This window comes from Felis catus, chromosome B3, assembly GCF_018350175.1.
Source record: "Felis catus isolate Fca126 chromosome B3, F.catus_Fca126_mat1.0, whole genome shotgun sequence".
Taxonomy (NCBI): Eukaryota; Metazoa; Chordata; class Mammalia; order Carnivora; family Felidae; genus Felis; species Felis catus.
This window is the reverse complement of record NC_058373.1, coordinates 143,339,418-143,353,339: the sequence shown is the minus strand read 5'-3', so window position 1 is coordinate 143,353,339 and position 13,922 is coordinate 143,339,418. Positions and strand designations below refer to the sequence as shown.

Genomic DNA, 13,922 nt, shown 5'->3' with positions numbered 1-13,922 from the left:
GTTCGGTTTAAACTAGTTCCCTTGGTGTCTTTCTGGGGAAAAAAGAGAGAGAAACGGAACAAAACTACCTACTTGAGACTTATGGTTCAATACAGAATTAATGCTGGGCTTTGGGCCAGTGACCTGCGGACCAGTGCTGTGTGTTTGGGCGTTTGTGAGAGATAGCTTTGGGTCAAGGCCAGGTTTCCAGTTTTAACCCCAAGTGCTGACCTCCTTTTTAAAATTTAAAAAAAAATTTTTTTTTTTTTTTTTTTTTTTACCAGTTTAGGTGTTTCTCTATCTTAATTCTATGCCGGGTCCCTTCTTACATCAGACTTTGGCAACACTGCTCCACAAAACGTTTGGGACTGGATATTTTCCAGAATTTGGACTTTCCCCCCCCCCCCACCCCCCAGATGTTAGGAAGAGAATGAGTGTGTTATGTGTAATGTATATAATGGAGTGTTCCGCAGCCCGGGACCACTCCCTTATTAGAGACACGGATGTTTTCACAGCAAACATATGAATATTCACCCTAAGCGGGAACAGAGACTCTAAGCAGCTTCACGTCAGGGTCGTGTGCTAAGTGTATGAAATCAACTTTCGTTTTCGGAGCTCTTTGGAGTTTTGGACTTTTGTGTGAAGGATCATGGATTTGGATTATGGCAGGACGCCCCTGCCCCCCACTCTTTTCCTTTAAACAGAAAAGGCACCAGTTCCAGGGTCCTTCAAACCCCTCTCCCATCGGTCAGTTTTCATCATAGCTGGTGCCTCAGTGTTGTTTTAAGAATGCTTACATATTTTTAAATAGTTCACACACACACACACACACACACACACACACACACACACACAATGGACTAAGGCCCTTGATTTAGTGGATTAAAAGCTCCCTTCACTAACACCCAAGGCTAATTTTCATGTCCTACCCTACGTAAGGACTGTCCACAGCGCCAGGGACAGTGCTGACCCACTGATGTCCGCATCTCACCCCTCCCCGCCAGAAAAGCCTCCCTTGCTTAAAAACACTGCACACGCCTTCATTTGCCTCTGACCCTTCAAACAAAAATAAACTGCTCATAACTAATAGAACCTAGGGTCCTAAGAGGTCCTTAAAATGATGACAGTTAGCCCTCAGCATGCGGACGGGACTCCTGCACGGGGTAGAGGGTTGGGTTACACAGCCTCTACCATCCCATCCGGTTTTGACTCAGTGAGTCTGTGTGACCTAGATCAGGGCTAATAATAAACGTCTGCTGTTTGAAGAGATGTTTTGCGCAGAAATAGTGAGCATTTCCATTTAGGTGGGAATGTGATGTATATTTTAACTAGTCGTCGTTTATTTTATAAGAAAGGTCCCGAGCTGTTTGTGAATTCGAGTTGTTTGTGAATTCGCATTTGGGGCCTCTATGTGCAAATTCAACGCACATGGGCCGTGTGCCCTCGGGAAGTGTCACGGTCCTCCGTCGGATGTCACACTGCTGGACACGAGGGTACGACCTATAGGAAGTCGAGTGGCAGTCATGGGACCGACCGAGGACCCCAGTGCCAGCGTTCTGTTTGCACTGACTCTTCAGGGTTCCATCTGGTGCTCAGAGCAAAGTGCTCCTGTTTTAGTAATGCACACTTTTGGGGTTCAGTATGTGTGGATTCCAGAGGTACAGGCTTCAAGGAGCTGGCAGCTTATGCTAGTAAGCGGGGAGAGACTTTGAAGGCCAGCATCCCCTGCGTCTAAAGGGCTGGGGGGGCGCCCGAGGGAAGAAGCAGGTATGTTCTGAAGCCCACACCCAAGGGAGAGGCCCGGCCACAGGGAGGTTTAAACCCCCTGCAGGTGAACTTCACCCGCAGCAGGGGACAGAGGCCCGTGGCAACGTCCCATCTGAGCATTTCTCGTACTTGCTCCTCTTCCCCTGGAGACCTCAGGATGTTTGCACAGCTTTTCACGTGTGGAGGAACCCTGCTTCTCCAGGACACGCCGATGGGGTGATCTCTGTCCCTGATACCTCGCCGGATTGCCACAGATGAGTTCAAGTTCTGCGCACTTGGGTGGGCCTCCACAAAAGAGAAAGGCCGAGGGACAACTTTCCAACGTTTCCCATGCGGGGATGTTGGAAGGTTTTGCTTCACACCTTCAGGATCTCTGTGTTAGTATTGTCTTTAGCTCTGGCGCTCAGTAAATGTTTCCTGAGCATCCAGTAGGCCCAAAGAGCTGACCCAGGCACTGCAGTAAATGAGGGGCTGACGGGCGAGGCTTCTGCCCCCCCCCAAAGGGGTTTACTGTTGGGCCGGGGAAGACTTTTAACAACAGCAGCGTGCAACCCAGGCGTCTTTTTAATGCCTGCTGCTGTGTTTGCTGCTTGGAAGGGAAGGGAGCCTTCGGCCAACGTCTCCCGGAACTGTGCCATGTGCCGGGCGCCCTGTGAGGTGCTGGGGAGTGAGGGAGGGGGTCCCCATCTCCAGCGAGTTCAGGGCCTGGTAGGGAAAGATGGCAAGGCCGTATGAGTGTTGTCACCGGTAGGAGTCTTGGAGGGGGGGGGACGCCTGCCGGGGCGGTCAGTGCTGTGCACGGGGGGGACTCCAGGAGGAGGGAAGGCTCGCCAACAGCTGGTCTCTCCGGGGGGACAGTAAACCCTCACTGGGGTTGGGGAGTGGGTGTGATGGCAGTGGAGAGGGGCGGTGGGGAGGTGGGGGGGCGTGCGGCCGGGCCGGTTCTCCACCCCTCCCCTCCGTTGGTCTGTCCTTGCTGAGTCACCTGCTCCCGCATGACGAGGATTCGGAAGGTTGAAGGTGTCCCGTCGAAGATGTTCTACTAAATTTAATTCCTATTTTATATGCAATGTTCCGCAACATGAGGTATAATTTGACATCTCTTAAAGAACAGTCTGATTTCCCACATGTAGCCTGGGTGGCTGCTTCGGTGTCACGTTAGCTTCCTGTTGAATAAAGATGTCGAGCGTGGAGTGCCAAGAAGCGGTAGGGACACGGGTCCCTTTTCCAGGACACCAGTGACCCGAGCCGCGGATTCGCAGTGCAGCTTGAATCTCCCCAAAGGCGAGCAGTCAGACAGCTAAGCTTGGGAGCCCCTTCCCTGGCCAGTTGCAAGGGCAGACCTCCCCTCCCGCTGCTCCCGCGTCTGGTCGGGGCCGGAGGGCTGGCCTGGCCTGCTGGTGCTCTCACGTTGGATTCCATTTCTGTGATTCGGAGGGAGGGGCGAGCGTGTGGACACGGCTGCTCCCTGGAGTCAGCGGGCCAGCTGTCCCCGAGGGGGATCAAGTGACTGCAGCCCCTGAAGCCGGTTTTCGGAAAGTTTCCTTATCCACCCGCCCCCCCCCCCCACCCCCCCGCCTCTCGCTGGAGCTGTGGGTGCCCTCGGTGGCCGAGCAGCTGGTCAGGAGGCCGTGACCTCTGGCGGGCCTCGCGCTTGGGCCCCAGGAGATGCCTGCCTGTACGGTGACATGGATTTCTGGGCTCAGCCAAATACATTTTCCTCTTTCTGTCTGTCTGTCTGTCCTTTTTTTTTTTTTTTTTAATAGAGCAATGAGTTAGAAACGAGCTGTTCGATTCAACTGTTTTTTTTTTTTTTTTGCCTTCTCTTAAATTATTATTTTTTTAAAATGTGATAGAAAAAAAAATTTTTTTTTTCTTCTGGGCAAACTCTTAGGATTTAATTGCACTTAAAATTACGGAGCCTGTCAGAGCAAATTGCAGCTAGCATAGTTTTACCCGAGGAAACCAGTCCTGTGATTGTCACCACCGCCAGGCTTCTGAGAGAAAAGTTGTGGGAAGGACGATTTAAAGTCTGCACGGTGAACCACACCTCAAATCAGTATTCAGCACCCCGCTCGTCGCGCTGAAAGGCAGGCCCAGGTTAGCAGCCATGATGTTGGAGGAACCAGGCTGGGATTTTTAAGGGAATCCAGAACTCCCCTCCTGGAAGAAGAAGGAGAGATGTCTACCCCACTGGTTTTTAAGTGAAAGCGGTGTGAGTTAATCTGTAATTTCCCGCCCCCCCCCCCCAAAAAAGAGCAGTCAGATGGCTTATTAAAAATAGGAGAGCAGAAACAGTATTACCAGCTTCATGTAAAGTTGGATCTGCTCTTGGCTCAGTGGGCTCCTGCTGATTCCCGGGGAGCAAACGGAATTGCTGCGCATCACGTACGAGCACAGCCTTTTCTTTGACCTTGAGATAAGGGACCACCCTCGGGGTCTGCAAAGCTCACGTGTCCTCTCCCTCCCCCGAAACACTTCGTCTTTCCTCCATTTTTTTTAAACATGGAGTTTTAAGATTTGATTGATTGATTGATTGATTGATTTTAAATTTTATTTTAATTCCAGTGTTGTTAACATTCAGTGTTATATTAGGTCTTCCTTCCTCCACTTTCGATGAGTGAGCATCTAGTGCTGAACGGATTTAATCTTGTGAAAGGCAGAGCTTTCTGGAAGATACAATTCACCTGACTTCGATCAGATAAAAAATAAGGTGAGACCGGACTTTGGTCTCTGGGGACAAGAGAGGACATAGTTTATATTTTTCCTTCCTTCCTTCCTTCCTTCCTTCCTTCCTTCCTTCCTTCCTTCCTTCCTTCCTCAGCACTCACACTGACCAATAATAAATCTCAACCAAATGACTATGTTTTGATTAATTAATTAATTTTGTTTCAGAGAGAGAGAACAAGAGCAGGTGGGGGAGGGGCAGAGGGAGAGAGAGAATCCCAAGCAGGCTCCACGCTCAGCACAGAGCTCGATGAGGGGCTCGATTCCACGACCCTGGGATCGTGACCTAAACCCAGATCAAGCATTGGACGCTCAACGGACTGAGCCGCCCACCTCAGTCAAGCAACCGTTGAATCTATAAAGGATGGGATGTTGTCTCTCTGTCATTTGGAATCATTTTTAAGTGGACTGTATTGCGTCCGTCAATCATTAATATAGAATTCATCCGTATTTTTTATGTAGGTCCCTATAGATCAGCATGGGTGAGGAAGAGCGCCCACCTTATGTGAAAAGTGCGGACTCGTTTCTGCCCTCTGCCATCGTGGTGAAGGTTTGTTGAGCAACGGACCGCTTCCCTAAGGAGCAGGGTGCTCGGCGAGAACCTACGAAGAGCATGGGCGTGGAGGCTGACCGCCTCGAGTCCGGCCCCAGGATTCAGCTTGGAGCCGGGACGCGCAGGTCACTGGGTGCCCGCACCTGCGTTCCCTCATCTGCAGTGGCTGTGGGCATCAGCGTCCTCATCTGAGCTGTTGTAGGGATGAACCCGCGGACCCAGGTAAGGTCCTTCGCGCGGCGCCTGACATGTCGTAGAGGGTGTGATGTTGTGATCAGTCGCTACGGAGAAGACGGGATTTTACAAAAACAAAATTAGAAACGCTGAGGACTCTGGATATTTGTCTTGAAAGTGATGTGTACTTTGCTCTACTGCCATATTAAGAATATTAGCCTGGGGGCGCCTGGGGGGCTCAGTCGGTTGAGTGTCTGACTTGGGCTCAGGTCGTGATCTCGCGGTGCGTGGGTTCGAGCCCCACGTCGGGCTCTGTGCTGACAGCTCGGAGCCTGGAGCCTGTTTCAGATTCTGTGTCTCCCTCTCTCTCTACCCCTCCCCTGCACATGCTCTGTCTTTCTCTCTCTCTCTCTCTCTCTCTCTCTCTCTCTCTCTTTAAAGTGAATAAAATTTTTAAAAAATTAGAAAAAATCTTTTAAGAATATTAGCCTGTTATCTGTCGTTCATGTGATTATGTACAACCTCAACATGTGAGTCCTGATGACGTTTAAACATCTGTTGCCCGTGAACGCCATGGGATCACTAGTACGTGTGTGCTCGGGGTGCATACGCCTCAGACGTTCTGCAGGCTGTTGGGTGGCAACAGTAGGGCTGGTATCAGCCTCGTGTCCCTCCAGCTAACGTGAGCCGCGACACGACCACATACACCGCCAGTGAAGTCGGAAGGCTGTGTGCGCGAATGGGCCTCTCCGTTGGGCCGTTGCGGCCACTGTGTACTCCGCAGCGGAAAATGGGGACCCACTGGGGATGTGGGAGGAAGGCTTCCTTCCTCTTCTTCCTGGCAGAAAGGGGCATCCAGGGCCCCCGAGCTGGCCAGTCCCGCTGCTGCACCTGGCAGGCGGAGTGCCGGGGTCAGGCTGGTCCCTTGCACCGGAAGGCACGAGCGAGGTGTGAGGAAAAGGACCAGAGACGACCTCGTCCGGGGGCCTCGGGCATGCCTCAGAAGCTTCTAAGGCTCCCGTTCCTTCTGTTGTGTGAAGGCTGGCTAATGTCACCAAGATGAGCTGCAGGGACCTGCCCTCCCTCTTCACAGGCAGGGCGGGTGACAGACGTCACTTGGTGTCATAAGAGCACGTCCCAGCTGAGAAAGAGGCGATTGCTTTCTGGAGCGGTTTTCTTTTATAAATGCCTCCAGCTTTTACAAAATGCAGCAGGACCTCCGATGTCAGTCGGTGATCATGTGAGCGGGCGTGTTTTGTCCAGTCCTGCCTTTCACAGATCTGTGTTTCTGGGTGTGTGGTTTTTCACAAACAGCTTCTCCCACCGTGCAGCTCTGTTCAGAGAAAGGGAAAGCCAGGTTACACCCTGAATCGTTGCCCCACATAAAGGTCCTTCCAACTTATATTAAATAATGGCAAGAGAGAAAAAAAAGACAGAGGATTCCCTACCCAATTCAGTGTGGAAAACTGAGCTAGATCATATAGTGAATGTGGTGGGTCTTTATTTGTTGAGCTTCGAATAGGCTCAGTATTAAAATATCTTGGGGCTCCTGGGTGGCTCAGTCGTTTAGGCGTCCGACTTCAGCTCAGGTCATGATCTCTCAGTCTGTGAGTTCGAGTCCCGCGTCGGGCTCTGTGCTGACAGCTCGGAGCCTGGAGCCTGCTTCCGATTCTGTGTCTCCCTCTCTCTCCGCCCCTCCCCTGCTCATGCTCTGTCTCTGTCTCTGTCTCAAAAATAAATAAATACATTAAAAGAATAAAAAAATAATAAAAAAATAAAATCTCTTATCCCTACTATTTTAGAAAGTGCACACAGTATACTCCTATAGTATGCCACTGATTTACTTTCAGACTGTAAAATTAGGTTCAAATCTGTCCACTAAAAACCTTTCTGATGACCTACTTAAGGTAACCTGGTGAAAAATAGTGACGATTCAGTCCACAGAGGTAAACCAGCTTGCGTAAAATACTGTTAATGATCAGCTGTTTGATCTTGTCCTGGTATCCTTGAACGCTGGTTCGCTGTCTGATTTCATTCAACCTTTAAAACTGGTTTGTGGTGGGTACACATGTGAGTCTTGTTTATGAAAAGACAGCATTTTCGGTTGGGGCTCCGAGTAGGGATTGTGGAATAATACGTTGTTACAGAATGCATTTTTATTTAAAAAAAAAAAAATTTTTTTTTTCAACGTTTTATTTTATTTTTGGGACAGAGAGAGACAGAGCATGAACGGGGGAGGGGCAGAGAGAGAGGGAGATACAGAATCGGAAACAGGCTCCAGGCTCCGAGCCATCAGCCCAGAGCCCGACGCGGGGCTCGAACTCATGGAGCGCGAGATCATGACCTGGCTGAAGTCAGACGCTTAACCGACTGAGCCACCCAGGCGCCCCCAGAATGCATTTTTAAAACGGCTTATAGATTTTTTTTTTTTTTCTCCTGGAGAGAACCTCATGCTGGCATCTTGCACGGGGCTGTGAGCGTCCTCGATTCCTTCGTCTCGAAGCCGAAGGGACTGAAGCGATAATATCTTCGTTACCTGCTGACTCTCCCCGACGCCGCTCGGAAGGCTTCCCCTGCCGACTCCCTGGTTCCCACTATCAGTCTGGAGAGTTGGGTGCCCTTCTCATGTCCATCTTATCGGTGAGGGGACCTCTGCCCCGTGAGGCCAGATACCTCATCCGAGGTCCAGGGGGGACCCCATCAGAGTTCAGGAATATGTGTGCTCAGTGATGGTATGGCACTGCTTCTCAGGACTGAAGAGTCTGGGAGTCCTTCATCTCCAGGGACAGCCTGTAGTGTTGCAGACTATGCAATAATAAACACAAATGGGGGTAGATTAGGACTATTGGGCTGATTTCACAATGGCAGGTGTTTTGAACTTCTGCTTGAAATACTTGTCCGTAGCAGGCGGCCTGTTCCTGCGGTGGGATTTAGGAACACTTGCCCAGTTTGGACACCGTCCCTGCGTGATGATCAGAGGGCGTTTCCGAATTGAATTCGTCCTGTGGAAATTTAAGAAAGAGCTAATGTTATAATTATAGTACAGACTCTACGTACAATGCAAACCGTTAGCTTAATAGTGAAGAGGGGAGAGCTAAAAATACAGTTTTATTTTACTTTATGAAATTAAAATTTTAAATGTTTGTTCATTTTTGAGAGAGAGAGAGAGAAGGATAGAGATGCAGAGAGAGAGGGAGACACAGAATCCGAAGCAGGCTGAGCTGTCAGCACAGAGCCTGATGCGGGGCTTGAACCCACAAACCACAAGATCATGATCTGAGCCAAAATCGGATGCTTAACCGACTGAGCCACCCAAGCGCCCCCAAATATTTTTAAATTTAAAGTTTATTTATTTATTTTGAGAGTGAATGTGCATGGGGGAGGGGGAGAGGGGGAGGGAGAGAGAGAGAGAGAGAGAATCCTAAGCACTGATATGGGGCTCGATCTCACAAACCGTGGGATCATGACCTGAGCTGAAATCAAGAGTCAGACGCTTAACCGACAGAGCCACCCAGGTGCCCCTGGATCATATGGTATTTCTGTTTTTAATTTTTTGAGAAAGCTCCGTACTGTTTTCTGCAGTGGCTGTGATCTTTGACCAAGGAGGCAGGAATATCCAGTGGGAAAAAGACAGTCTCTTCAATAAATTATCCTGGGAAAACTGAACAGCCACATGCGAAAGAATGAAACCGGACCACTTTCTTACACCATACACAAAATTAACTCTAAGTGGATTAAAGACCTAAATGTGAGGCCTGAAACTGTAAAAATGTATAGAAGAGAGCCCAGGCAGTAATCTGACATGGACCATAGCAACACTTTTCTAGATATGTCTCCTAAAAACATGATTTTAATTAAAAAAATCATTCTGTGTGTCGAGCGTCTCTCCCGAGCCGGCGCCTTCTCTCAGGAGCTCCCGGGCTGGTCTGGCAGGAGAGAGACCCACAGGCGGAGAGGACAAAAGCATCCTGGATGGACACGAAGAGGCTTGCCAATGTAAAAGGGATATCACGGAGGTATAAAAAGCAAATGTTTTCCAAGTACAGTCTCCGATCCTCAAGAATACCAGTAGTTTCAAAAGTAACTGTTAAACATCAACTAGGGGAATACTAGTGCAGGGGAGTGGCGCTTAATGAAACGTTGATTGGCGACTGCATTCTTTCGAAACCGGAATGGCTCCCAAGGGCTTCATTGCACAACCCGGGACCCAGGCAGACCAACAGACCGTTCAGTGACTAGCAGGGTACTGCATTTCCGACATCTGTGTATCTCAGCACGTTTGATTTATTGGGTAAGTGAGTCACGGATGATCAAATGTCCTTGAAGGGACCCCACCCCCCATTCCTCTGCACTGGAGGATCCCAGGAGCTTGTGAGGGTGGAGGGCGAAGGCTCAGTGGTGTTTAGAGTCTGGGTCGGTCTCATTAGGGGACCAAATGTGTCTGTGCTTGTTTCGAAGCAGAAGAAACACACTTTTAGAGGAAGGAGAGAAACCCAGCTGTAATCCTGCCCACTGGAGCCCATGGCATAACTTCCAGATGGTGATATTCAGATTCTTTTGATATTCCTCCAGCTAGGAATATGAAATACGTACGAGAAAAAAAAAAAAAAAAAACAACACCCAAACTTATGCCCTGGAAAACACGATAATCGCGTCCTAACTCCTGACAATCTCTGGCCTGTATTTAATGAGATGGTCACCTTCCGCTGTGAACGTGGTGAAGTCAACTGTGGGTGATATTAAGGTATAACCCTCCTGCGGTCACTCGTGGATCTATGATTTCATCTGCCGGCTGGCTCAGCATTGCTATGCCCTGAAGAAATTCTGGGGGGTTGTAGATGCTCGGAAATACTGATGACCCAGTGTCCTCACGGTTGCCAGGGGCAAACGTAAAGTGGAAGGCATCCGATGAAGTGCCTTTGGGGCAATAATTTAAAATACACCATTGAGCACGTCACGGTGGCGTTTGATGGTGCAATCTTCTCGAACCTTTGCCTGGTTCTCAAACAACTGAAGAAGAATAAGGGAGCCCCGGGGAGGAATAAACAAGAGGGAGACAGAATGGTGGAGAAATCCAGTAGCGGTGGAGACCGCGGGGGGGGGGTGGGGGGGGGGTGGGGGGGTGGGGAGCCTGAAAACAAATTGGAAAGTGGGCTCGCTGGCGAGCACAAGCAGCATCCGTATTTCAGGAGTAATTGTCGAGAGTTAATTTTGAGAGGGAAGGAGGATTTTCCTTCACTTTTTTACACAAGACGGCTCTCCATCATGGACTGTTGTAGCAACGAAAGAATCTGTTTAGCGCTTGGCTGAAAACTCAAAGGCAAAAAAAAAAAAAAAAAAAAAAAAGCAAAGTCCCCTTAAGGATGTCAGCCCCAGACGACAGGAGTCCGTTGGAAACATCTTAGTTTTAAGAAGGTGGCAGAATTACATAATTATTCACAACTCATAAGAAATTAAAATACCTCTTCCAAATATGAAGTTGTAAGATAACACAAACCACAAATTCTAGACTTGCGGACTGTGTGCATCTTTAACTCTCCCACACAGAAACCCACAGCAAAATGTCTGGGCTGAGAACACATGACTGCGTGTCCCTTATGTCCCTTGGAACCTCGCGCAGGAGGAGGTCTCTGGGAGTGGCTCCTTCCAGCCCCGAATTGGAGGAGTCGGGTCAGCCGCGATGCTCCGGAGAAGCAGGTGGCCCCCACGAGGTGCCGGGGACCACAGACGCACCTTCTCTCCCCCTCACAGCAAAGCTGCGCGAGGTGAGGAATGACCGAGAAGGTTCTGGAACAAAGGGGCAGCCAGATGGGAGGAACATGGGAAATACGGAGAAACGGTCCAATGGGCCCAGGCAGTGTGGGATCCCGGGCCGGAGACCCTGCACGTTCCTCCCGTGTGTGAATATCTTTGGAAAATCACAGCATTTCATTCAACCAGACTTATTTTGAAAGCAAGTGAGTGTTACCTGTTAAAAATCCAAGGGAGTTGTTTTGGTCTATACAGTAAGCATCTCTCAGTCCCGTTTTAAGGGCCTAACCTGCTCCCCGCCCCGCACAAGGCCCTGGGGGTTCTCAAGCAGAGCGGGTGGCTTCCTGCCCACAGGGTATTCATCACGAGTAGGGCAGCCGAGTGCGTGAACCTGGTCGGTAGGGTGCACAGTGCCAAGGAGGAGAGGAAATGCAGGTGGGGTGGGCGCCCTGGAGCAGGAGGTGGTGAGCCCCAGAGCAGGAGTGGGCGTGAGCCCAGGGCTTGAGGAAGCATCCTGAGAAGGGATGGGTGCATTTGGCGGGGGGGTGATCGAGGGTGCAAGGCTGCGGAGGTTGGGGGGCACCTCATGACCTCGGGGGCTTTGTGTGCCGCGTCGAGCTGGCGCTGGCCGCGGGGAGGGGCGAGGACCCAGGATGCCTCCTAGGCTCCCCTCTGGGAGCCACAGGTGCCTGGCAGCTCAGGGTGGGTCCCGCCTACTGGGGAGGGAGGGATGGGCACTTGGGAGCAAGCGCGGGCGGGAGCGGAGTCTGTGGAATTCTCTCCATCGGGAGGACCTGGGAGCCACTGCCGAAGCCGTTGGTTGGAAACACGAACTTACTGCCTTGGGCAGAGTGAGTCGGGGTACAGGGGGTAGGTTCTCCAGGGCAGAGCTGTGACTTACGCATCTCGGGGTCCACTGTAGTGCACACAGTCGGCGCCCAGTCAATATATTTTAACTGGAAATACTTGCCCCTGTTTCTAGAGACCATCATAGGCAATGCTCTTTCCGCAAACTTCTCTTACTCAGTTTTTATAAAAGCGCATCATCATGACAGAGGAAACAGGCTTAGGAACATGACACAGGATGTGCCCCAGGTCTGTCCGGTTTGTGTCTTCTCCATTTTCCTAGCTGTTCTTTGCCGAGTCACCCCCCCCATCCCCCCCACCCCCCAAAGAGTAGTATCTTTTGAACCGCACGTTAGCCGCCTAGACGCTAAATTCAAGGAATGATTAATGCCGCGTTCTACTGCGTACCTACCATCTACCAAAGCACATGGACGGTGTGTGGCTGTTGCCCTTTGGGAACTCATGGTCTAGTTTCTTGGCTTAAGGTGGTGGAAATGGGACGTGATTGACTTCTCGGAAGAAGTGAGACCCACAGAAGGGTTGGGGGCCGAGCAGCCTCAGTGGTCCTCTGTTTGGAAACCCTGTGGCAGGACCCCCACTGCCAGGAGCCCAGGAGAGCCGACTCCGGTAGCGCGCCCCCTCCCCCCCACCCCCCATGCAGAGTTCGCTAGCCTCGCCCGCCCGGAACTGACAGCGAAGGGGTTAAAATAACAAATAAATGACTTTATTTAGACTTGAGCATTTCTGGCAGTTTTTCTGGATTTTTTTTTTCCCCGCAGTATTTGATGTGACAGCTTTTGTTTGCTTGCGCTTGTCTCTTTCGAATTTCTCATATCAGCGGTAAAAGCTATTTCTTTTTCCTGTAACATCTTGAGCTTGGTATCCAATGAAGGGAGAAATTGCTCTTACATTACTTGAAATTATAATATTATACCTAATTTTGGGGGGAGAAAAATTAGAGTAATTTAGATCTCCAGGCACTGAGGATTTTGCAGACAGGTCATTTGCAGCACTGTTGCTGATTATTCATCCATAAAAGTGTTTTTACCGCGGGGGAGGCTCCATCATTTCTGGTGTTCTTTAGAAATGCTGATTTTCGCGGCCCATCCAGGAGAAGGACGGTCATCATCCATCTCGAGCCAATGGTCTGGCTTTGATGGGGCTCGGGCCGGGGAGCCGCCGGGTCTATCAGCGGGATAATTTGTTTGAGTGGCTAATGAGAAATCTTAAGTGACATGTCTCAGGGGTGGGGAGAGGATGAAGTGCAGAGGGGCCGGTCCCCGGATCTGCGTGGCTGCCAGCCGGTGTCTCCTAAACTTTTCTGTGTATATGGCGGAAAGCACAGCCTCCCCCTGCAAAGAAGGACACGGAGGAGCCACATGCCAGTGGGATTCTGTAATGTGGGCTGCGGTGTAAACAGTGGTACAGTTGAACTGGGGGCTGTTCGCGAAAAACCCGTAAGTAATTAAGCGCTCCCTCCAGCAAGGTGAGAGCCGAGGCTGAAGTATATTAGTACAAAAAAAAAAAAAAAAAAAAAGAAAGAAAGAAAGAAAGAAAAGAGTGAAACCTTTGTTGGTGGTGGTACTCTCCCTTTTTTCTTTCTAAATGTAAATAAATAAGGAATTCTGGCGAGACCAAAAACCTCTCGGATCCCGTTACTGACCTAAGGAGAAGAAAACGAAGGAGGCAACCATTGTTGGCTGCGTGTTTTAAATCGTCGAGGTCAGAACAAAACTTAGATTACCCAGCCTCAGCAGGCCCCACGCCGTGCTCCAGGGGTAGAGGATACTTCTTGGGGAAGGGGAGGAAGATTCCACGGTGCACTCAGTTTGGGGAACCCCGCACGGCATTTCCCCTCCTCCGGAGTCCCGGCGCACCTCAGCCAGTTAACAGAATGCCGCGTTTCTTTGCCTGACCCAGCGACCTGTGGTTCCGGGTGACCAGCGACCCGGCTAGCGCCTGCTCTGCCGACCACCTTCCCTGTCCTCCGAGCTCGCCCCACGGCACTCCCCTCTGTGTCGCTGTCACCCCCGGCCTGCTGTGCTGTGTGTGGCCAGGTCTAGAGACGGACTCCACGCTCCTCCGGTCTCACCTGTGCGTTTGCAAAGCGCCCGGTGCAAGGAGC

At 50.6% G+C, this 13,922-nt stretch overlaps 1 long non-coding RNA gene and 1 other non-coding gene across 3 annotated transcripts in view; both read left to right on the top strand.

The window, feature by feature from the left end:
* LOC111560923 overlaps window positions 1-13,922 on the top strand; it is a 91,261-nt gene that overhangs the window by 13,381 nt on the left and 63,958 nt on the right. The window contains exons 4-7 of one of the 2 annotated variants that reach the window (XR_006600003.1): window positions 4,331-4,459; window positions 4,936-5,248; window positions 8,783-9,491; window positions 10,748-13,425. This is a non-coding gene — a long non-coding RNA (uncharacterized LOC111560923). Of the gene's footprint in view, window positions 1-4,330; window positions 4,460-4,935; window positions 5,249-8,782; window positions 9,492-10,747; window positions 13,426-13,922 lie in introns of those variants that run through there. The other variant, XR_006600002.1, reaches the window with a different exon arrangement.
* Window positions 5,428-5,512, top strand: TRNAP-UGG. The gene has a single exon. It is a non-coding gene; the product is annotated as a tRNA-Pro (tRNA).